The sequence below is a fragment of the Pelobates fuscus genome, chromosome 3 (genome assembly GCF_036172605.1).
Source record: "Pelobates fuscus isolate aPelFus1 chromosome 3, aPelFus1.pri, whole genome shotgun sequence".
NCBI lineage: Eukaryota > Metazoa > Chordata > Amphibia > Anura > Pelobatidae > Pelobates > Pelobates fuscus.
Window position 1 is genome coordinate 4922563 of NC_086319.1, and position 23391 is coordinate 4945953.

Genomic DNA, 23391 nt, shown 5'->3' on the forward strand with positions numbered 1-23391 from the left:
GTGCTAAGTTGTTGAGACCTCCAGCACCTAAATATTCACGCATCTCGCATGTGGATGTGGTGCTGTGTTTCTTGAGGGAGTGGCCGGATAATTCGTACTTTTCGCTGAAACAACTTTCAGCCAAGCTTACCATCTTGCTATGTCTCTCCTCGTTTCGTTGTGTGGCAGACGTCAGTATGTTCGATGTCGATGGTTTCTCCTTCACTCCAGAAGGGGTTACTTTTAAGATATCACGCTGTACTAAGTCGGACTACTCTTTGTTTTTTTTTGTTTTTTTTACCCGTTTTTTTATAGCGGACCCTAGACTATGTGTGGTTAAGACGTTAATGTGATGTACCGAAGTCTCAACTTCTTCGTCAGCTTTTTATTTCGTACGTGAAGCCTCATGGACCGGTGTCTACTACAACACTGGCCGGATGGGTCCGCTGACTTCTACCGTTAGCCGCCGTTGAACCATGCTTTGGGGCCTACTTGGGGTGCGGCCGCTTCACAAGCTTTCTCGGCAGGAGCCACTCTTGCCGACATTATGCGTTGTGTGGATTGGATGCGCCAGAGTACTTTCATGATGTTTTGTTTCAGGCAGACTTCTCATGCCTCTTTAACTTTGGTTAATTCTTAGTGTTAAAAATGCAAATATGAAGCCTCCTGTCATGTGGTAAAATTGTAGATTATGCTAACATAGTGTACCTATAATCTTAATTTTAGTAATGACAGGAGGCGAGTATTTCCCACCCTAATCTTTCCCTCCCATTGTGGCTGTGATTATGTAACGTTCTATATTTTCTCTGGTTTAACTTTAAAAGATAGGTATATATTGCAATTATATAGCATTGACATTGTAAGATTAGTCTCTCTTGCTATCATGACATGCATAATAGTTGTTACACAGTTGGATGTTCATTATATCCGGGCAACTCGCCACTTCAGATACCTTTAACTTTTAACATTTTTCTTTTTCTTTCAGCGTGATTGGCTATCCCCGACGGATGGACTCACCTTTCTGTTTATCCATCTGAAGTTCTTACCAGATTTCGGGTGACATTGTTTGATTTCAATTTGGACTTATGATGTTGGTCAAATTTTCTGTGTTATTCTACCTTTTTTATATATTCGCTACAAAGAAAGAGGAATTGATGTGACTGTCAGGGCCTTTTATGAATCATCTGACTTTTTTCTGATTGGTTGTTTGTGTTTTTGTCCTGCTGGAGCTTTTCAGTAAAGAGAGATATGCAAATACTCGCCTCCTGTCATTACTAAAATTAAGATTATAGGTACACTACGTTAGCAAATTCGACAATTTTGCCTCTTTATAAATCGCTGGTAAGACCACACCTTGAATATGCTGTGCCATTTTGGGCACCTGCTCTAAAGAAGGATATCATGGCACTAGAAAAAGTGCAGAGACGAGCTTTTCTAGGCTGGAAGAAAGAAGATTGTTTTTAATTTTTACAGTAAGAGCAATAAGGATATGGGATTCTCTGCCTGAAGAGGTGGTTTTATCAGAGTCCATACAGATGTTCAAACTGCAATTGGATAAATACTTCCAAAATCATAACATACAGGGATATCATTTCTAATTAGTGGGGTAATAGCTGCTTGATCCAAGGAGACATCTGACTGCTATTTTGGGGTCAAGAAGGAATTTTTTCCTAGTTTGTTGCAAAATTGGAAGTGCTTCAGACTAGGTTTTTTGCCTTCTTTTGGATCAACAGCAAAAACAAATGTGAGGAAGGCTGAACTTGATGGACGCAGGTCTCTTTTCAGCTAGGCAACTATGTAATGTACAATAAGTTGCATACTGTACAATAAGCTGTAGTTCTGGTGATCAGGTGATCAGGGGCCCAGTGAAAGAGCAAGTGTTGGTGAATGTTTTCAATCACAAAGTTTCTTTTTTTTTCTACAACCTTACAATGTGTTCCTTAGTTTTCCTATTCTTTGTGGGAGTTTGGTTTTATGTTGATCAACACACAAGGGAAGTAATTATTAAATCCAAGGAGATGAAAGATAAGCAAGAGCCAGAATTGTGACGCTGGTGGCTTTCTGTATGGTTTACAGTGTGGCTCCCTGCGTGGCCCTGTAGGTGGCTTTCTGTATGGTTTACAGTGTGGCTCCCTGTGTGGCCCTGTAAGTGGCTTTCTGTATGGTTTACAGTGTGACTCCCTGCCTGGTCCTGTAGGTGGCTTTCTGTATGGTTTACAGTGTGACTCCCTGCGTGGCCCTGTAGGTGGCTTTCTGTATGGTTTACAGTGTGACTCCCTGCGTGGCCCTGTAGGTGGCTTTCTGTATGGTTTACAGTGTGACTCCCTGCGTGGCCCTGTAGGTGGCTTTCTGTATGGTTTACAGTGTGACTCCCTGCGTGGCCCTGTAGGTGGCTTTCTGTATGGTTTACAGTGTGGCTCCCTGCGTGGCCCTGTAGGTGGCTTTCTGTATGGTTTACAGTGTGGCTCCCTGTGTGGCCCTGTAGGTGGCTTTCTGTATGGTTTACAGTGTGGCTCTCTGCGTGGCCCTGTAGGTGGCTTTCTGTATGGTTTACAGTGTGGCTCCCTGCGTGGCCCTGTAGGTGGCTTTCTGTATGGTTTACAGTGTAGCTCCCTGCGTGGCCCTGTAGGTGGCTTTCTGTATGGTTTACAGTGTGGCTCCCTGCGTGGCCCTGTAGGTGGCTTTCTGTGTGGTTTACAGTGTGGCTCCCTGTGTGGCCCTGTAGGTGGCTTTCTGTATGGTTTACAGTGTGGCTCCCTGCGTGGTCCTGTAAGTGGCTTTCTGTATGGTTTACAGTGTGACTCCCTGTGTGGCCCTGTAAGTGGCTTTCTGTATGGTTTACAGTGTGGCTCCCTGCGTGGCCCTGTAGGTGGCTTTCTGTATGGTTTACAGTGTGGCTCCCTGCGTGGCCCTGTAGGTGGCTTTCTGTATGGTTTACAGTGTGGCTCCCTGCGTGGCCCTGTAGGTGGCTTTCTGTGTGGTTTACAGTGTGGCTCCCTGTGTGGTCCTGTAGGTGGCTTTCTGTATGGTTTACAGTATGGCTCCCTGCGTGGTCCTGTAAGTGGCTTTCTGTATGGTTTACAGTGTGACTCCCTGCGTGGCCCTGTAGGTGGCTTTCTGTATGGTGTACAGTGTGGCTCTCTGCGTGGCCCTGTAGGTGGCTTTCTGTATGGTTTACAGTGTGGCTCCCTGTGTGGCCCTGTAGGTGGCTTTCTGTATGGTTTACAGTGTGGCTCCCTGCGTGGCCCTGTAGGTGGCTTTCTGTATGGTTTACAGTGTGGCTCCCTGCGTGGCCCTGTAGGTGGCTTTCTGTATGGTTTACAGTGTGGCTCCCTGCGTGGCCCTGTAGGTGGCTTTCTGTATGGTTTACAGTGTGGCTCCCTGCGTGGCCCTGTAGGTGGCTTTCTGTATGGTTTACAGTGTGGCTCCCTGCGTGGCCCTGTAGGTGGCTTTCTGTATGGTTTACAGTGTGACTCCCTGCGTGGCCCTGTAGGTGGCTTTCTGTATGGTTTACGGTGTGACTCCCTGCGTGGCCCTGTAAGTGGCTTTCTGTATGGTTTACTGTGTGACTCCCTGCGTGGCCCTGTAGGTGGCTTTCTGTATGGTTTACAGTGTGACTCCCTGCGTGGCCCTGTAGGTGGCTTTCTGTATGGTTTACAGTGTGGCTCCCTGCGTGGTCCTGTAAGTGGCTTTCTGTATGGTTTACAGTGTGACTCCCTGTGTGGCCCTGTAAGTGGCTTTCTGTATGGATTACTGTGTGACTCCCTGCGTGGCCCTGTAAGTGGCTTTCTGTATGGTTTACTGTGTGACTCCCTGCGTGGCCCTGTAGGTGGCTTTCTGTATGGTTTACAGTGTGACTCCCTGCGTGGCCCTGTAGGTGGCTTTCTGTATGGTTTACAGTGTGACTCCCTGCGTGGCCCTGTAGGTGGCTTTCTGCATGGTTTACAGTGTGGCTCCCTGTGTGGCCCTGTAGGTGGCTTTCTGTACAGTTTACAGTGTGACTCCCTGCGTGGCCCTGTAGGTGGCTTTCTGTATGGTTTACAGTGTGGCTCCCTGTGTGACCCTGTAGGTGGCTCCCTGCGTGGCCCTGTAGGTGGCTTTCTGTATGGTTTACAGTGTGGCTCCCTGTGTGACCCTGTAGGTGGCTCCCGGCGTGGCCCTGTAGGTGGCTTTCTGTATGGTTTACAGTGTGGCTCCCTGCGTGGCCCTGTAGGTGGCTTTCTGTATGGTTTACAGTGTGGCTCCCTGCGTGGTCCTGTAAGTGGCTTTCTGTATGGTTTACAGTGTGGCTCCCTGCGTGGCCCTGTAGGTGGCTTTCTGTATGGTTTACAGTGTGGCTCTCTGCGTGGCCCTGTACGTGGCTTTCTGTATGGTTTACAGTGTGGCTCCCTGTGTGGCCCTGTAGGTGGCTTTCTGTATGGTTTACAGTGTGGCTCTCTGCGTGGCCCTGTAGGTGGCTTTCTGTATGGTTTACAGTGTGGCTCCCTGTGTGGCCCTGTAGGTGGCTTTCTGTATGGTTTACAGTGTGGCTCTCTGCGTGGCCCTGTAGGTGGCTTTCTGTATGGTTTACAGTGTGACTCCCTGCGTGGCCCTGTAAGTGGCTTTCTGTATGGTTTACAGTGTGGCTCTCTGCGTGGCTCTGTAGGTGGCTTTCTGTATGGTTTACAGTGTGGCTCTCTGCGTGGCCCTGTAGGTGGCTTTCTGTATGGTTTACAGTGTGGCTCCCTGTGTGGCCCTGTAGGTGCCTTTCTGTATGGTTTACAGTGTGGCTCCCTGTGTGGCCCTGTAGGTGGCTTTCTGTATGGTTTACAGTGTGACTCCCTGCGTGGCCCTGTAGGTGGCTTTCTGTATGGTTTACAGTGTGACTCCCTGCGTGGTCCTGTAAGTGGCTTTCTGTATGGTTTACAGTGTGACTCCCTGCGTGGCCCTGTAGGTGGCTTTCTGTATGGTGTACAGTGTGGCTCTCTGCGTGGCCCTGTAGGTGGCTTTCTGTATGGTTTACAGTGTGGCTCCCTGTGTGGCCCTGTAGGTGGCTTTCTGTATGGTTTACAGTGTGGCTCCCTGCGTGGCCCTGTAGGTGGCTTTCTGTATGGTTTACAGTGTGGCTCCCTGCGTGGCCCTGTAGGTGGCTTTCTGTATGGTTTACAGTGTGGCTCCCTGCGTGGCCCTGTAGGTGGCTTTCTGTATGGTTTACAGTGTGGCTCCCTGCGTGGCCCTGTAGGTGGCTTTCTGTATGGTTTACAGTGTGGCTCCCTGCGTGGCCCTGTAGGTGGCTTTCTGTATGGTTTACAGTGTGACTCCCTGCGTGGCCCTGTAGGTGGCTTTCTGTATGGTTTACGGTGTGACTCCCTGCGTGGCCCTGTAAGTGGCTTTCTGTATGGTTTACTGTGTGACTCCCTGCGTGGCCCTGTAGGTGGCTTTCTGTATGGTTTACAGTGTGACTCCCTGCGTGGCCCTGTAGGTGGCTTTCTGTATGGTTTACAGTGTGGCTCCCTGCGTGGTCCTGTAAGTGGCTTTCTGTATGGTTTACAGTGTGACTCCCTGTGTGGCCCTGTAAGTGGCTTTCTGTATGGATTACTGTGTGACTCCCTGCGTGGCCCTGTAAGTGGCTTTCTGTATGGTTTACTGTGTGACTCCCTGCGTGGCCCTGTAGGTGGCTTTCTGTATGGTTTACAGTGTGACTCCCTGCGTGGCCCTGTAGGTGGCTTTCTGTATGGTTTACAGTGTGACTCCCTGCGTGGCCCTGTAGGTGGCTTTCTGCATGGTTTACAGTGTGGCTCCCTGTGTGGCCCTGTAGGTGGTTTTCTGTACAGTTTACAGTGTGACTCCCTGCGTGGCCCTGTAGGTGGCTTTCTGTATGGTTTACAGTGTGGCTCCCTGTGTGACCCTGTAGGTGGCTCCCTGCGTGGCCCTGTAGGTGGCTTTCTGTATGGTTTACAGTGTGGCTCCCTGTGTGACCCTGTAGGTGGCTCCCGGCGTGGCCCTGTAGGTGGCTTTCTGTATGGTTTACAGTGTGGCTCCCTGCGTGGCCCTGTAGGTGGCTTTCTGTATGGTTTACAGTGTGGCTCCCTGCGTGGTCCTGTAAGTGGCTTTCTGTATGGTTTACAGTGTGGCTCCCTGCGTGGCCCTGTAGGTGGCTTTCTGTATGGTTTACAGTGTGGCTCTCTGCGTGGCCCTGTACGTGGCTTTCTGTATGGTTTACAGTGTGGCTCCCTGTGTGGCCCTGTAGGTGGCTTTCTGTATGGTTTACAGTGTGGCTCTCTGCGTGGCCCTGTAGGTGGCTTTCTGTATGGTTTACAGTGTGGCTCCCTGTGTGGCCCTGTAGGTGGCTTTCTGTATGGTTTACAGTGTGGCTCTCTGCGTGGCCCTGTAGGTGGCTTTCTGTATGGTTTACAGTGTGACTCCCTGCGTGGCCCTGTAAGTGGCTTTCTGTATGGTTTACAGTGTGGCTCTCTGCGTGGCTCTGTAGGTGGCTTTCTGTATGGTTTACAGTGTGGCTCTCTGCGTGGCCCTGTAGGTGGCTTTCTGTATGGTTTACAGTGTGGCTCCCTGTGTGGCCCTGTAGGTGCCTTTCTGTATGGTTTACAGTGTGGCTCCCTGTGTGGCCCTGTAGGTGGCTTTCTGTATGGTTTACAGTGTGGCTCTCTGCGTGGCCCTGTAGGTGGCTTTCTGTATGGTTTACAGTGTGGCTCTCTGCGTGGCCCTGTAAGTGGCTTTCTGTATGGTTTACAGTGTGGCTCCCTGCGTGGTCCTGTAGGTGGCTTTCTGTATGGTTTACAGTGTGACTCCCTGTGTGGCCCTGTAGGTGGCTTTCTGTATGGTTTACAGTGTGACTCCCTGCGTGGCCCTGTAGGTGGCTTTCTGTATGGTTTACAGTGTGACTCCCTGCGTGGCCCTGTAGGTGGCTTTCTGTATGGTTTACAGTGTGGCTCTCTGCGTGGCCCTGTAAGTGGCTTTCTGTATGGTTTACAGTGTGGCTCTCTGCGTGGCCCTGTAGGTGGCTTTCTGTATGGTTTACAGTGTGGCTCCCTGCGTGGCCCTGTAGGTGGCTTTCTGTGTGGTTTACAGTGTGGCTCCCTGTGTGGTCCTGCAGGTTGCTTTCTGTATGGTTTACAGTGTGGCTCTCTGTGTGGCCCGGTAGGTGGCTTTCTGTGTGGTTTACAGTGTGGCTCCCTGTGTGGTCCTGCAGGTGGCTTTCTGTATGGTTTACAGTGTGGCTCCCTGCGTGGCCCTGTAGGTGGCTTTCTGTATGGTTTACAGTGTGACTCCCTGCGTGGCCCTGTAGGTGGCTTTCTGTATGGTTTACAGTGTGACTCCCTGCGTGGCCCTGTAGGTGGCTTTCTGTATGGTTTACAGTGTGGCTCCCTGTGTGGCCCTGTAGGTGGCTTTCTGTATGGTTTACAGTGTGGCTCCCTGCGTGGCCCTGTAGGTGGCTTTCTGTATTGTTTACTGTGTGACTCCCTGCGTGGCCCTGTAGGTGGCTTTCTGTATGGTTTACAGTGTGACTCCCTGCGTGGCCCTGTAGGTGGCTTTCTGTATGGTTTACAGTGTGACTCCCTGCGTGGCCCTGTAGGTGGCTTTCTGTATGGTTTACAGTGTGGCTCCCTGTGTGGCCCTGTAGGTGGCTTTCTGTATGGTTTACTGTGTGACTCCCTGCGTGGCCCTGTAGGTGGCTTTCTGTATGGTTTACAGTGTGACTCCCTGCGTGGCCCTGTAGGTGGCTTTCTGTATGGTTTACAGTGTGACTCCCTGTGTGGCCTTGTAGGTGGCTCTCTGTATGGTTTACAGTGTGACTCCCTGCGTGGCCCTGTAGGTGGCTTTCTGTATGGTTTACAGTGTGGCTCTCTGCGTGGCCCTGTAAGTGGCTTTCTGTATGGTTTACAGTGTGGCTCTCTGCGTGGCCCTGTAGGTGGCTTTCTGTATGGTTTACAGTGTGGCTCTCTGCGTGGCCCTGCTTTCTGTGTGGTTTACAGTGTGGCTCCCTGTGTAGTCCTGCAGGTGGCTTTCTGTATGGTTTACAGTGTGGCTCCCTGCGTGGCCCTGTAGGTGGCTTTCTGTATGGTTTACTGTGTGACTCCCTGCGTGGCCCTGTAGGTGGCTTTCTGTATGGTTTACAGTGTGAATCCCTGCGTGGCCCTGTAGGTGGCTTTCTGTATGGTTCACAGTGTGGCTCCCTGTGTGGCCCTGTAGGTGGCTTTCTGTATGGTTTACTGTGTGACTCCCTGCGTGGCCCTGTAGGTGGCTTTCTGTATGGTTTACAGTGTGACTCCCTGCGTGGCCCTGTAGGTGGCTTTCTGTATGGTTTACAGTGTGGCTCCCTGCGTGGCCCTGTAGGTGGCTTTCTGTGTGGTTTACAGTGTGGCTCCCTGCGTGGCCCTGTAGGTTGCTTTCTGTATGGTTTACAGTGTGACTCCCTGTGTGGCCCTGTAGGTGGCTTTCTGTATGGTTTACAGTGTGACTCCCTGCGTGGCCCTGTAGGTGGCTTTCTGTATGGTTTACAGTGTGACTCCCTGCGTGGCCCTGTAGGTGGCTTTCTGTATGGTTTACAGTGTGGCTCTCTGCGTGGCCCTGTAAGTGGCTTTCTGTATGGTTTACAGTGTGGCTCTCTGCGTGGCCCTGTAGGTGGCTTTCTGTATGGTTTACAGTGTGGCTCCCTGCGTGGCCCTGTAGGTGGCTTTCTGTGTGGTTTACAGTGTGGCTCCCTGTGTGGTCCTGCAGGTTGCTTTCTGTATGGTTTACAGTGTGGCTCTCTGCGTGGCCCTGTAGGTGGCTTTCTGTATGGTTTACAGTGTGACTCCCTGCGTGGCCCTGTAAGTGGCTTTCTGTATGGTTTACAGTGTGGCTCTCTGCGTGGCTCTGTAGGTGGCTTTCTGTATGGTTTACAGTGTGGCTCTCTGCGTGGCCCTGTAGGTGGCTTTCTGTATGGTTTACAGTGTGGCTCCCTGTGTGGCCCTGTAGGTGCCTTTCTGTATGGTTTACAGTGTGGCTCCCTGTGTGGCCCTGTAGGTGGCTTTCTGTATGGTTTACAGTGTGGCTCTCTGCGTGGCCCTGTAGGTGGCTTTCTGTATGGTTTACAGTGTGGCTCTCTGCGTGGCCCTGTAAGTGGCTTTCTGTATGGTTTACAGTGTGGCTCCCTGCGTTGTCCTGTAGGTGGCTTTCTGTATGGTTTACAGTGTGACTCCCTGTGTGGCCCTGTAGGTGGCTTTCTGTATGGTTTACAGTGTGACTCCCTGCGTGGCCCTGTAGGTGGCTTTCTGTATGGTTTACAGTGTGACTCCCTGCGTGGCCCTGTAGGTGGCTTTCTGTATGGTTTACAGTGTGGCTCTCTGCGTGGCCCTGTAAGTGGCTTTCTGTATGGTTTACAGTGTGGCTCTCTGCGTGGCCCTGTAGGTGGCTTTCTGTATGGTTTACAGTGTGGCTCCCTGCGTGGCCCTGTAGGTGGCTTCTGTGTGGTTTACAGTGTGGCTCCCTGTGTGGTCCTGCAGGTTGCTTTCTGTATGGTTTACAGTGTGGCTCTCTGTGTGGCCCGGTAGGTGGCTTTCTGTGTGGTTTACAGTGTGGCTCCCTGTGTGGTCCTGCAGGTGGCTTTCTGTATGGTTTACAGTGTGGCTCCCTGCGTGGCCCTGTAGGTGGCTTTCTGTATGGTTTACAGTGTGACTCCCTGCGTGGCCCTGTAGGTGGCTTTCTGTATGGTTTACAGTGTGACTCCCTGCGTGGCCCTGTAGGTGGCTTTCTGTATGGTTTACAGTGTGGCTCCCTGTGTGGCCCTGTAGGTGGCTTTCTGTATGGTTTACAGTGTGGCTCCCTGCGTGGCCCTGTAGGTGGCTTTCTGTATTGTTTACTGTGTGACTCCCTGCGTGGCCCTGTAGGTGGCTTTCTGTATGGTTTACAGTGTGACTCCCTGCGTGGCCCTGTAGGTGGCTTTCTGTATGGTTTACAGTGTGACTCCCTGCGTGGCCCTGTAGGTGGCTTTCTGTATGGTTTACAGTGTGGCTCCCTGTGTGGCCCTGTAGGTGGCTTTCTGTATGGTTTACTGTGTGACTCCCTGCGTGGCCCTGTAGGTGGCTTTCTGTATGGTTTACAGTGTGACTCCCTGCGTGGCCCTGTAGGTGGCTTTCTGTATGGTTTACAGTGTGACTCCCTGTGTGGCCTTGTAGGTGGCTCTCTGTATGGTTTACAGTGTGACTCCCTGCATGGCCCTGTAGGTGGCTTTCTGTATGGTTTACAGTGTGGCTCTCTGCGTGGCCCTGTAAGTGGCTTTCTGTATGGTTTACAGTGTGGCTCTCTGCGTGGCCCTGTAGGTGGCTTTCTGTATGGTTTACAGTGTGGCTCTCTGCGTGGCCCTGCTTTCTGTGTGGTTTACAGTGTGGCTCCCTGTGTAGTCCTGCAGGTGGCTTTCTGTATGGTTTACAGTGTGGCTCCCTGCGTGGCCCTGTAGGTGGCTTTCTGTATGGTTTACTGTGTGACTCCCTGCGTGGCCCTGTAGGTGGCTTTCTGTATGGTTTACAGTGTGAATCCCTGCGTGGCCCTGTAGGTGGCTTTCTGTATGGTTTACAGTGTGGCTCCCTGTGTGGCCCTGTAGGTGGCTTTCTGTATGGTTTACTGTGTGACTCCCTGCGTGGCCCTGTAGGTGGCTTTCTGTATGGTTTACAGTGTGACTCCCTGCGTGGCCCTGTAGGTGGCTTTCTGTATGGTTTACAGTGTGGCTCCCTGCGTGGCCCTGTAGGTGGCTTTCTGTGTGGTTTACAGTGTGGCTCCCTGCGTGGCCCTGTAGGTTGCTTTCTGTATGGTTTAAAGTGTGACTCCCTGCATGGCCCTGTAGGTGGCTTTCTGTATGGTTTACAGTGTGACTCCCTGCGTGGCCCTGTTGGTGGCTTTCTGTATGGTTCACAGTGTGACTCCCTGCGTGGCCCTGTAGGTGGCTTTCTGTATGGTTTACAGTGTGACTCCCTGCGTGGCCCTGTAGGTGGCTTTCTGTATGGTTTACAGTGTGGCTCCCTGCGTGGCCCTGTAGGTGGCTTTCTGTATGGTTTACAGTGTGGCTCCCTGTGTGGTCCTGTAGGTGGCTTTCTGTATGGTTTACAGTGTGTCTCCCTGCGTGGCCCTGTAGGTGGCTTTCTGTATGGTTTACAGTGTGGCTCCCTGCGTGGCCCTGTAGGTGGCTTTCTGTATGGTTTACAGTGTGGCTCCCTGTGTGGCCCTGTAGGTGGCTTTCTGTATGGTTTACAGTGTGGCTCTCTGCGTGGCCCTGTAGGTGGCTTTCTGTATGGTTTACAGTGTGGCTCTCTGCGTGGCCCTGTAAGTGGCTTTCTGTATGGTTTACAGTGTGGCTCCCTGCGTGGTCCTGTAGGTGGCTTTCTGTATGGTTTACAGTGTGACTCCCTGTGTGGCCCTGTAGGTGGCTTTCTGTATGGTTTACAGTGTGACTCCCTGCGTGGCCCTGTAGGTGGCTTTCTGTATGGTTTACAGTGTGACTCCCTGCGTGGCCCTGTAGGTGGCTTTCTGTATGGTTTACAGTGTGGCTCTCTGCGTGGCCCTGTAAGTGGCTTTCTGTATGGTTTACAGTGTGGCTCTCTGCGTGGCCCTGTAGGTGGCTTTCTGTATGGTTTACAGTGTGGCTCCCTGCGTGGCCCTGTAGGTGGCTTTCTGTGTGGTTTACAGTGTGGCTCCCTGTGTGGTCCTGCAGGTTGCTTTCTGTATGGTTTACAGTGTGGCTCTCTGCGTGGCCCTGTAGGTGGCTTTCTGTATGGTTTACAGTGTGGCTCTCTGTGTGGCCCGGTAGGTGGCTTTCTGTGTGGTTTACAGTGTGGCTCCCTGTGTGGTCCTGCAGGTGGCTTTCTGTATGGTTTACAGTGTGGCTCTCTGCGTGGCCCTGTAGGTGGCTTTCTGTATGGTTTACAGTGTGGCTCTCTGTGTGGCCCGGTAGGTGGCTTTCTGTGTGGTTTACAGTGTGACTCCCTGCCTGGCCCTGTAGGTGGCTTTCTGTATGGTTTACAGTGTGGCTCCCTGTGTGGCCCTGTAGGTGGCTTTCTGTATGGTTTACTGTGTGACTCCCTGCGTGGCCCTGTAGGTGGCTTTCTGTATGGTTTACAGTGTGACTCCCTGCCTGGCCCTGTAGGTGGCTTTCTGTATGGTTTACAGTGTGGCTCCCTGTGTGGCCCTGTAGGTGGCTTTCTGTATGGTTTACTGTGTGACTCCCTGCGTGGCCCTGTAGGTGGCTTTCTGTATGGTTTACAGTGTGACTCCCTGCGTGGCCCTGTAGGTGGCTTTCTGTATGGTTTACAGTGTGACTCCCTGTGTGGCCCTGTAGGTGGCTCTCTGTATGGTTTACAGTGTGACTCCCTGCGTGGCCCTTTAGGTGGCTTTCTGTATGGTTTACAGTGTGGCTCTCTGCGTGGCCCTGTAAGTGGCTTTCTGTATGGTTTACAGTGTGGCTCTCTGCGTGGCCCTGTAGGTGGCTTTCTGTATGGTTTACAGTGTGGCTCTCTGCGTGGCCCTGCTTTCTGTGTGGTTTACAGTGTGGCTCCCTGTGTGGTCCTGCAGGTGGCTTTCTGTATGGTTTACAGTGTGGCTCCCTGCGTGGCCCTGTAGGTGGCTTTCTGTATGGTCTACTGTGTGACTCCCTGCGTGGCCCTGTAGGTGGCTTTCTGTATGGTTTACAGTGTGAATCCCTGCGTGGCCCTGTAGGTGGCTTTCTGTATGGTTTACAGTGTGACTCCCTGCGTGGCCCTGTAGGTGGCTTTCTGTATGGTTTACAGTGTGACTCCCTGCGTGGCCCTGTAGGTGGCTTTCTGTATGGTTCACAGTGTGACTCCCTGCGTGGCCCTGTAGGTGGCTTTCTGTATGGTTTACAGTGTGACTCCCTGCGTGGCCCTGTAGGTGGCTTTCTGTATGGTTTACAGTGTGGCTCCCTGCGTGGCCCTGTAGGTGGCTTTCTGTATGGTTTACAGTGTGGCTCTCTGCGTGGCCCTGTAGGTGGCTTTCTGTATGGTTTACAGTGTGGCTCTCTGCGTGGCCCTGTAGGTGGCTTTCTGTATGGTTTACAGTGTGGCTCCCTGTGTGGTCCTGTAGGTGGCTTTCTGTATGGTTTACAGTGTGGCTCCCTGCGTGGCCCTGTAGGTGGCTTTCTGTATGGTTTACAGTGTGACTCCCTGCGTGGCCCTGTAGGTGGCTTTCTGTATGGTTTACAGTGTGGCTCTCTGCGTGGCCCTGTAGGTGGCTTTCTGTATGGTTTACAGTGTGGCTCTCTGCGTGGCCCTGTAGGTGGCTTTCTGTATGGTTTACAGTGTGGCTCCCTGTGTGGCCCTGTAGGTGGCTTTCTGTATGGTTTACAGTGTGGCTCCCTGCGTGGCCCTGTAGGTGGCGTTCTGTATGGTTTACAGTGTGGCTCCCTGCGTGGTCCTGTAAGTGGCTTTCTGTATGGTTTACAGTGTGACTCCCTGCGTGGCCCTGTAGGTGGCTTTCTGTATGGTTTACAGTGTGGCTCCCTGCGTGGTCCTGTAAGTGGCTTTCTGTATGGTTTACAGTGTGACTCCCTGCGTGGCCCTGTAGGTGGCTTTCTGTATGGTTTACAGTGTGGCTCCCTGTGTGGCCCTGTAGGTGGCTTTCTGTATGGTTTACAGTGTGACTCCCTGTGTGGCCCTGTAGGTGGATTTCTGTATGGTTTACAGTGTGACTCCCTGCGTGGCCCTGTAGGTGGCTTTCTGTATGGTTTACAGTGTGACTCCCTGCGTGGCCCTGTAGGTGGCTTTCTGTATGGTTTACAGTGTGACTCCCTGCGTGGCCCTGTAGGTGGCTTTCTGTATGGTTTACAGTGTGACTCCCTGCGTGGCCCTGTAGGTGGCTTTCTGTATGGTTTACAGTGTGGCTCCCTGTGTGGCCCTGTAGGTGGCTTTCTGTATGGTTTACAGTGTGACTCCCTGCATGGTTCTGTAGGTGGCTTTCTGTATGGTTTACAGTGTGGCTCCCTGTGTGGCCCTGTAGGTGGCTTTCTGTATGGTTTACAGTGTGACTCCCTGTGTGGCCCTGTAGGTGGCTCCCTGTGTGGCCCTGTAGGTGGCTTTCTGTATGGTTTACAGTGTGGTTCCCTGCGTGGCCCTGTAGGTGGCTTTCTGTATGGTTTACAGTGTGGCTCCCTGCGTGGTCCTGTAAGTGGCTTTCTGTATGGTTTACAGTGTGACTCCCTGCGTGGCCCTGTAGGTGGCTTTCTGTATGGTTTACAGTGTGACTCCCTGCGTGGCCCTGTAGGTGGCTTTCTGTATGGTTTACAGTGTGACTCCCTGCGTGGCCCTGTAGGTGGCTTTCTGTATGGTTTACAGTGTGACTCCCTGCGTGGCCCTGTAGGTGGCTTTCTGTATGGTTTACAGTGTGACTCCCTGCGTGGCCCTGTAGGTGGCTTTCTGTATGGTTTACAGTGTGACTCCCTGCGTGGCCCTGTAGGTGGCTTTCTGTATGGTTTACAGTGTGACTCCCTGCTTGGTCCTATAGGTGGCTTTCTGTATTGTTTACTGTGTAAGCTGGCGCTGGATGGTGGTTTAAACACTATATGGTTATGAATATATATTGGTGTTCCTGACCCTATAGTGTCCCAGGATCCTACATGATGTGGAGTCCGATGTGCAGAGTTATATGCTCACCCTTGCAAATAAACACAGACCAAGGTGACCAGGTAAGAAGCCATCTGTGCATGGGGGCTGTGCAGGAATATAGCTCCAAGTCGCAGTACAGGCAAGGACAAGCAAAAGAGTAGTCCTACCTCTAGCAGGGGGTATACATACAGTTCAACACAAACTCCTCCCCGGCATCCCTGTGTCTGGGAGATAATGGAGTTTAAGACTGGTAACTTGATTATCTCTCAGTTACAGGGACCCACACAGAAAACACCCCAAAACACATGCAGTTTTTCCAGGATCCTCCACAAGTCCTATTCCCCGAATCCGAACGCCCAAGTTGTCCAGATAGCGCTCAGATCCGTTCAGAAGAACAGGAATGCCATCCAGGTAAAGGTTTGACCGACCGGCCACGTGATCGAAGCCCAAGAGAGTTCCAGAGCGAAATAGGTTGTGGTCGGTCTTTGTTTTGGAGTTCCTGCATTCGTACAAATGGCCGCCAACTAATTTCCCACATGTTCGCTTATGTGAATGGCGGCCAACCAGCAGAACACTTGAGTTAACGAGGTGTCATCGAATTAACAAGGTGTCAGAGAGGTCAACAGGGTTAACAAGCCAAGAGGTGGTCTGAGTACAGACGGTATAAAAAAGGGGAAAATCGGGACTTTGTTCGGTTACCCATCCATAAGGGAAGAAACAAACTGACATTTGTGACGGGTGGTCTGTCAAACGGTCCATAGTGCTTGGGCAGTGGGCTAGCTAGCAGGCTCCTCCAGGAGTTCGTGGCATAGGCACATTTGCCACATATAATAAATTCCTTTTTGTGCCAGTGATATAACATTGGCGGGAGTGGAGGTCCCATATAGGCCGCACCGTAACGCAGTGATAAGAGGCAATGCTTATCATTAATAAACAAACTAAAGAAATAGGAATAGAGCTGCAGTAACTATAATACATCCAATATAACAAACTTCACACACAGCGTTATAATAAATAGAATACACCCCATATAACACACCTTGCACACAGCGTTATAATAAATAGAATACACTCCATATAACATACCTCACACAGTGCTTATAGCCTCCTACATAAAGCCACCACTATTATTATTTTTTTTAAAAAATCTGTTTATTTTGACAAGAGGTTTTCCCATCATACTTTTTTATATATATATTTTTTTCAATTTCTTTTTTTATCAAGATCTTGTACCAGAGTAGACATGTGCAATTCGTTTGGTTCCAAATGTACATTCAGACGAATTTTGTGCTATTCGGACATTTGGATGCTTACGTTCGAATTTCTGAATTGACAAATATTCAAAGTGCTGCACTGAATGGAATTGCCAAAGTTCTGAATTGGGTTAGGGGTTATGGTTAGGGTAAGGGTCCGAATTGCCGAAGTGCCAAACTGAATCGAATGCCATTGGTCCGAAATTCCAGACAATTTTTTTTTCTTTTACTTACCTGAATTTCCAAACCGAACCAAATTTTTGTTGCCCATGCACATCCCTATACTTGACCCGCCAGATTCATTGAGTTTGGATAAGACACAGTCTTGCTTTCCTAGAACTAAATGATGGCACGCACATTGCACAGAGTGCGTTATAAATAACCCTCCCCTCCAGCTCTTCTTTGTTTGTTTTGCCCAATATATCACAGGGCAGGTTTGGACATCAATGGCTATATTTACAAATGCCCAAACTGGCATCTGTTGGCAAAATCTCAAAACTATTTTCTGTCAAGTAAACACGAAATCTGCCCTGTGACCCAAGACCAGAGCCGGGAAATATTTATTCTGCCCCAAAGACCTCAAAATAAATTCTCTGTTTTCCAAAGTTGACAGCTCGTACGTTCCACCCTCTGTCCACACACAAAGCACTGACGGACGGGGTCCTACTAACATCAACAGCATTTATTGTGTAATAAAGCAAAGCCTTTCTATGAGAGATCTTTGTATTCTATGTAATGCTATCATTAATCTCGAACACTCGTTACTTTATCTTCAACTACGACAATTAGCCAGCAGTAATACAGTATAATACACCCCATATAACATACCGCGCACCCAGCGTTATAATAAATATAATACACCCCATATAACATACCGCGCACCCAGCGTTATAATAAATATAATACACCCCATATAACATACCTCGCACACAGCGTTATAATAAATATAATACACTCCATATAACATACCGCGCACGCAGCGTTATAATAAATATAATACACCCCATAGAATACACCTAACACTGCGTTATAATAAATATAATACACCCCATATAACACACCTAACACAGCGTTATAATAAATATAATACACCCCATATAACATACCGCCCACCCAGCGTTATAATAAATATAATACACCCCATATAACATACCGCGCACCCAGCGTTATAATAAATATAATACACCCCATATAACATACCGCGCACCCAGCGTTATTATAAATATAATACACCCCATATAACACACCTAACACTGAGTTATAATAAATATAATACACCCCATATAACACACCTAACACTGAGTTATAATAAATATAATACACCCCATATAACATACCGCGCACCCAGCGTTATAATAAATATAATACACCCCATATAACATACCGCGCACCCAGCGTTATAATAAATATAATACACCCCATATAACATACCGCGCACCCAGCGTTATAATAAATAGAATACACCCCATATAACACACCTAACACTGCGTTATAATAAATATAATACACCCCATATAACACACCGCGCACCCAGCGTTATAATAAATATAATACACCCCATATAACATACCGCGCACCCAGCGTTATAATAAATATAATACACCCCATATAACACACCTAACACACAGCGTTATAATAAATATACTACACCCCATATAACACACCTAACACAGCGTTATAATAAATATAATACACCCCATATAACACACCTAACACAGCGTTATAATAAATATAATACACCCCATATAACACACCTAACACAGCATTATAATAAATATAATACACCCCATATAACACACCTAACACAGCGTTATAATAAATATAATACACCCCATATAACACACCTAACACAGCGTTATAATAAATATAATACACCCCATATAACAAACCTAACACTGCATTATAATAAATAGAATACACCCCATATAACACACCTCACACACAGCCTTATAATAAATATAATACACCCCATATAACATACCTCGCACACAGCGTTATAATAAATATAATACACCCCATATAACATACCGCGCACCCAGCGTTATAATAAATATAATACACCCCATATAACACACCTAACACTGCGTTATAATAAATATAATACACCCCATATAACATACCTCGCACACAGCGTTATAATAAATATAATACACCCCATATAACATACCGCGCAGCCAGCGTTATAATAAATATAATACACCCCATATAACACACCTAACACTGAGTTATAATAAATATAATACACCCCATATAACACACCTAACACTGCGTTATAATAAATATAATACACCCCATATAACACACCTAACACTGCGTTATAATAAATATAATACACCCCATATAACATACCGCGCACCCAGCGTTATAATAAATATAATACACCCCATATAACACACCTCGCACACAGCGTTATAATAAATATAATACACCCCATATAACATACCGCGCACCCAGCGTTATAATAAATATAATACACCCCATATAACATACCGCGCACCCAGCGTTATAATAAATATAATACACCCCATATAACATACCGCGCACCCAGCGTTATAATAAATATAATACACCCCATATAACACACCTAACACTGCGTTATAATAAATATAATACACCCCATATAACACACTTAACACTGCGTTATAATAAATATAATACACCCCATATAACACACCTAACACTGCGTTATAATAAATATAATACACCCCATATAACATACCGCGCACGCAGCGTTATAATAAATATAATACACCCCATAGAATACACCTAACACAGCGTTATAATAAATAGAATACACCCCATATAACACACCTCGCACACAGCGTTATAATAAATATAATACACCCCATATAACATACCGCGCACGCAGCGTTATAATAAATATAATACACCCCATATAACACACCTCACACACTGCGTTATAATAAATATAATACACCCCATATAACATACCGCGCACCCAGCGTTATAATAAATACACCCCATATAACACACCTAACACTGCGTTATAATAAATATAATACACTCCATATAACACACCTAACACTGCGTTATAATAAATAGAATACACCCCATATAACATACCGCGCACCCAGCGTTATAATAAATAGAATACACCCCATATAACACACCTTGCACACAGCGTTATAATAAATAGAATACACCCCATATAACACACCTAACACTGAGTTATAATAAATATAATACACCCCATATAACATACCGCGCACTAAGCGTTATAATAAATATAATACACCCCATATAACATACCGCGCACCCAGCGTTATAATAAATATAATACACCCCATATAACACACCTCGCACACAGCGTTATAATAAATATAATACACCCCATATAACACACCTCCCACACAGTGTTATAATAAATATAATACACCCCATATAACACACCTTGCACACAGCGTTATAATAAATATAATACACCCCATATAACACACCTTGCACACAGCGTTATAATAAATATAATACACCCCATATAACATACCTCGCACACAGCGTTATAATAAATAGAATGCACCCCATATAACACACCTAACACTGAGTTATAATAAATATAATACACCCCATATAACATACCTCGCACACAGCGTTATAATAAATAGAATGCACCCCATATAACACACCTCACACACAGCGTTATAATACATAGAATACACCCCATATAACATACCACACACACAGCGTTATAATAAATATAATACACCCCATATAACACACCTCGCACACAGCGTTATAATAAATATAATACACCCCATATAACACACCTCCCACACAGTGTTATAATAAATATAATACACCCCATATAACACACCTTGCACACAGCGTTATAATAAATATAATACACCCCATATAACACACCTTGCACACAGCGTTATAATAAATATAATACACCCCATATAACATACCTCGCACACAGCGTTATAATAAATAGAATGCACCCCATATAACACACCTCACACACAGCGTTGTAATAAATAGAATACACCCCATATAACATACCTCACACACATCGTTATAATAAATATAATACACCCCATATAACACACCTCGCACACAGCGTTATAATAAATAGAATACACCCCATATAACACACCTCACACACAGCTTATAATAAATAGAATACATCCCATATAACACACCTCACACACAGCGTTATAATAAATAGAATACACCCCATATAACACACCTAACACACAGCGTTATAATAAATATAATACACCTCACACACAGCGTTATAATAAATATAATACACCCCATATAACACACCTCACACACAGCGTTATAATAAATATAATACACCCCATATAACACACCTCACACACAGCGTTATAATAAATATAATACACCCCATATAACACACCTCGCACACAGCGTTATAATAAATATAATACACCCCATATAACACACCTCACACAGCGTTATAATAAATATAATACACCCCATATAACACACCTTGCACACAGCGTTATAATAAATATAATACACCCCATATAACACACCTCACACACAGCGTTATAATAAATATAATACACCCCATATAACACACCTCACACACAGCGTTATAATAAATATAATACACCCCATATAACACACCTCACACACAGCGTTATAATAAATATAATACACCCCATATAACACACCTCGCACACAGCGTTATAATAAATATAATACACCCCATATAACACACCTCGCACACAGCGTTATAATAAATATAATACACCCCATATAACACACCTCGCACACAGCGTTATAATAAATATAATACACCCCATATAACACAGCTAACACACAGCGTTATAATAAACATAATACACCCCATATAACACACCTTGCACACAGCATTATAATAAATATAATACACCCCATATAACACACCTCGCACACAGCGTTATAATAAATAGAATACACCCCATATAACACACCTCGCACACAGCGTTATAATAAATAGAATACACCCCATATAACACACCTCGCACAGTGCTTATAGCCCCCTACATAAAGCCACCGCTATTATTTTATTTTTGGAAATATCTGTTTATTTTGACAAGAGGTTTTCCCATCATACTTTTTTTTTCTTTTTTCTTTATTTTTTTAATCAAGCATAACATAGAACAGTAAAGTACACGACACACAGGTCTGTGTCAATGAAGTGTAAAACCATGGAACTCGCAGGTTCCTTGAACATCTAAGTAACTTGTGAGACACGCCAGTCTCCGTTGTTGTTGGGTTAGTTGCATGTCAGATGGTTACTAGTTAGTGGCCAGTTGCAATTACTGTCTAACATCAAAAGAAACCAGTGTTTCAATAACAGTGTTTGTGTGAAGTCGTTACCCCAGTGAAGCCCCCGCTATTATATATTATATAATTTGATATATTAAATTTGGTATTAGCAGTTTCTCTGATTTTTGGCGTATGACTTGAGAAATATTTTGGCCATATTGGGATGTCAGAATGTAGTGTCCACGAAGGTTAATATTTCTGTCGTCACATGTTTTCTCCCCCGGAGACTGAGATCGTGGCTGTGAGTTCAGATATCTCAGCCTGGCAGTTTATTTGAAATGAAAGAGACACATTTCACTAACATCATTTTAAAATAACAGGTTTATTCTCTGAAATGCCTTTCTCGATATTTCGGGTACAGTGAGCAAATAACTGCTGAATCTTAAGACTAATTATGGACATTGGTCAGTACGCCAGCGTTAATGGGGAATTGTGGGATTATATACAAAGAGACAGGAATGAGCTGAGTGCAAGATGCTTCTTAATAATCTTAAATCTGCAGCAGTAATCGTCATGTGTAGCTTCTTGTGGTCAGGCAAGCAAACGCTGTCTATTCCCATCTTGGCGATTGCCACTGTCACACTGTCCATACCGCTATCCCCTCACTGACACCCTGTCCGTACCGCTATCCCCTCACTGACACACTGTCCGTACCGCTATCCCCTCACTGACACCCTGTCCGTACCGCTATCCCCTCACTGACACACTGTCCGTACCGCTATCCCATCTCACTGTCACACTGTCCGTACCGCTATCCCCTCACTGACACCCTGTCCGTACCGCTATCCCCTCACTGACACACTGTCCGTACCGCTATCCCATCTCACTGTCACATTGTCTGTACCGCTATCCCCTCTCACTGTCACACTGTCCGTACCGCTATCCCCTCTCACTGTCACAATGTCCGTACCGCTATCCCCTTACTGACACCCTGTCCGTACCACTATCCCCTCATTGTCACACTGTCCGTACCGCTTTCCCCTCTCACTGTCACACTGTCCGTACCGCTATCCCCTCATTGTCACACTGTCCGTACCGCTATCCCCTCTCACTGTCACACTGTCCGTACCGCTATCCCCTCTCACTGTCACACTGTCCATACCGCTATCCCCTTACTGACACCCGGTCCGTACCGCTATCCCCTCATTGTCACACTGTCCGTACCGCTATCCCCTCTCACTGTCACACTGTCCGTACCGCTATCCCCTCATTGTCACACTGTCCGTACCGCTATCCCCTCTCACTGTCACACTGTCCGTACCGCTGTCCCTCTAACAGTCACACTGTACATACTGCTATCCCCTCACTGTCACACTGTCTTTACCGCTATCGCCTCTCACTGACACACTGTCTGTACCGCTATATCCCCTCACTGTCACACTGTCCGTACCGCTGTCCCCTCTTACTGTCACACTGTCTGTACCGCTACCCCCTCACTGTCACACTGTCTTTACTGCTATTCTCTCACTGTCACACTGTCTTTACCGCTCTCCCCTCATTGTCACACTGTCCGTACAACTATCCCCTCTGACTGTCACACTGTCTGTACCGCTATCCCCTCTCACTGACACATTGTCCTTACCGCTATCCCCTCTCACTGTCACACAGTCCTTACCGTAATCCTCTCACTGTCACACTGTCCTTACCACTATTCCCTCTCACTGTCACACTGTCCTTACCGCTATCCTCTTGATACCGGAGAAACTGACGGAAGCCAAGCACAGAGAGATGGACACAGGTTTCTTCAGGTTACTACTGATTGTATCTTAGCTACGTGTAACTGACTTAACTGGTACATCAACATATGCAAATGCACATACCATGTGGCAATCTTGTCCTAGTAAATTTATTTTTACTGAGATTCCACCACATTCCCCCCTTTGATGCTTCTGATATTTCACAATTCCAGATGCATCACTTAACCATAGTTTGCTTACACCTCAGGTTGCTATGAACCAGACCAGACTTTGCGACTCCCTAACGATATGAATCCCTCAACATTCCTCTTCCTGTACTAGTTCTCCCTGATTTAGAGCCTCATACCTATATATAGCCATTATCTGTGCAGCAGCCTTTCTCTCTGCTATATTCTCTATAATGCTCTGCACAGACCTAACTACCAAAGGAATCAGACATGGTAGGAGAAGGCACAGCATCAAGATTAGCATGACTCCACCTACCAATGCATTAAGCCCTCCAAACTGCTCATACCAACTACCAAACCAACTACTTGGATTATACCCTTTCCATACCTGGGTAGGCACATGCGC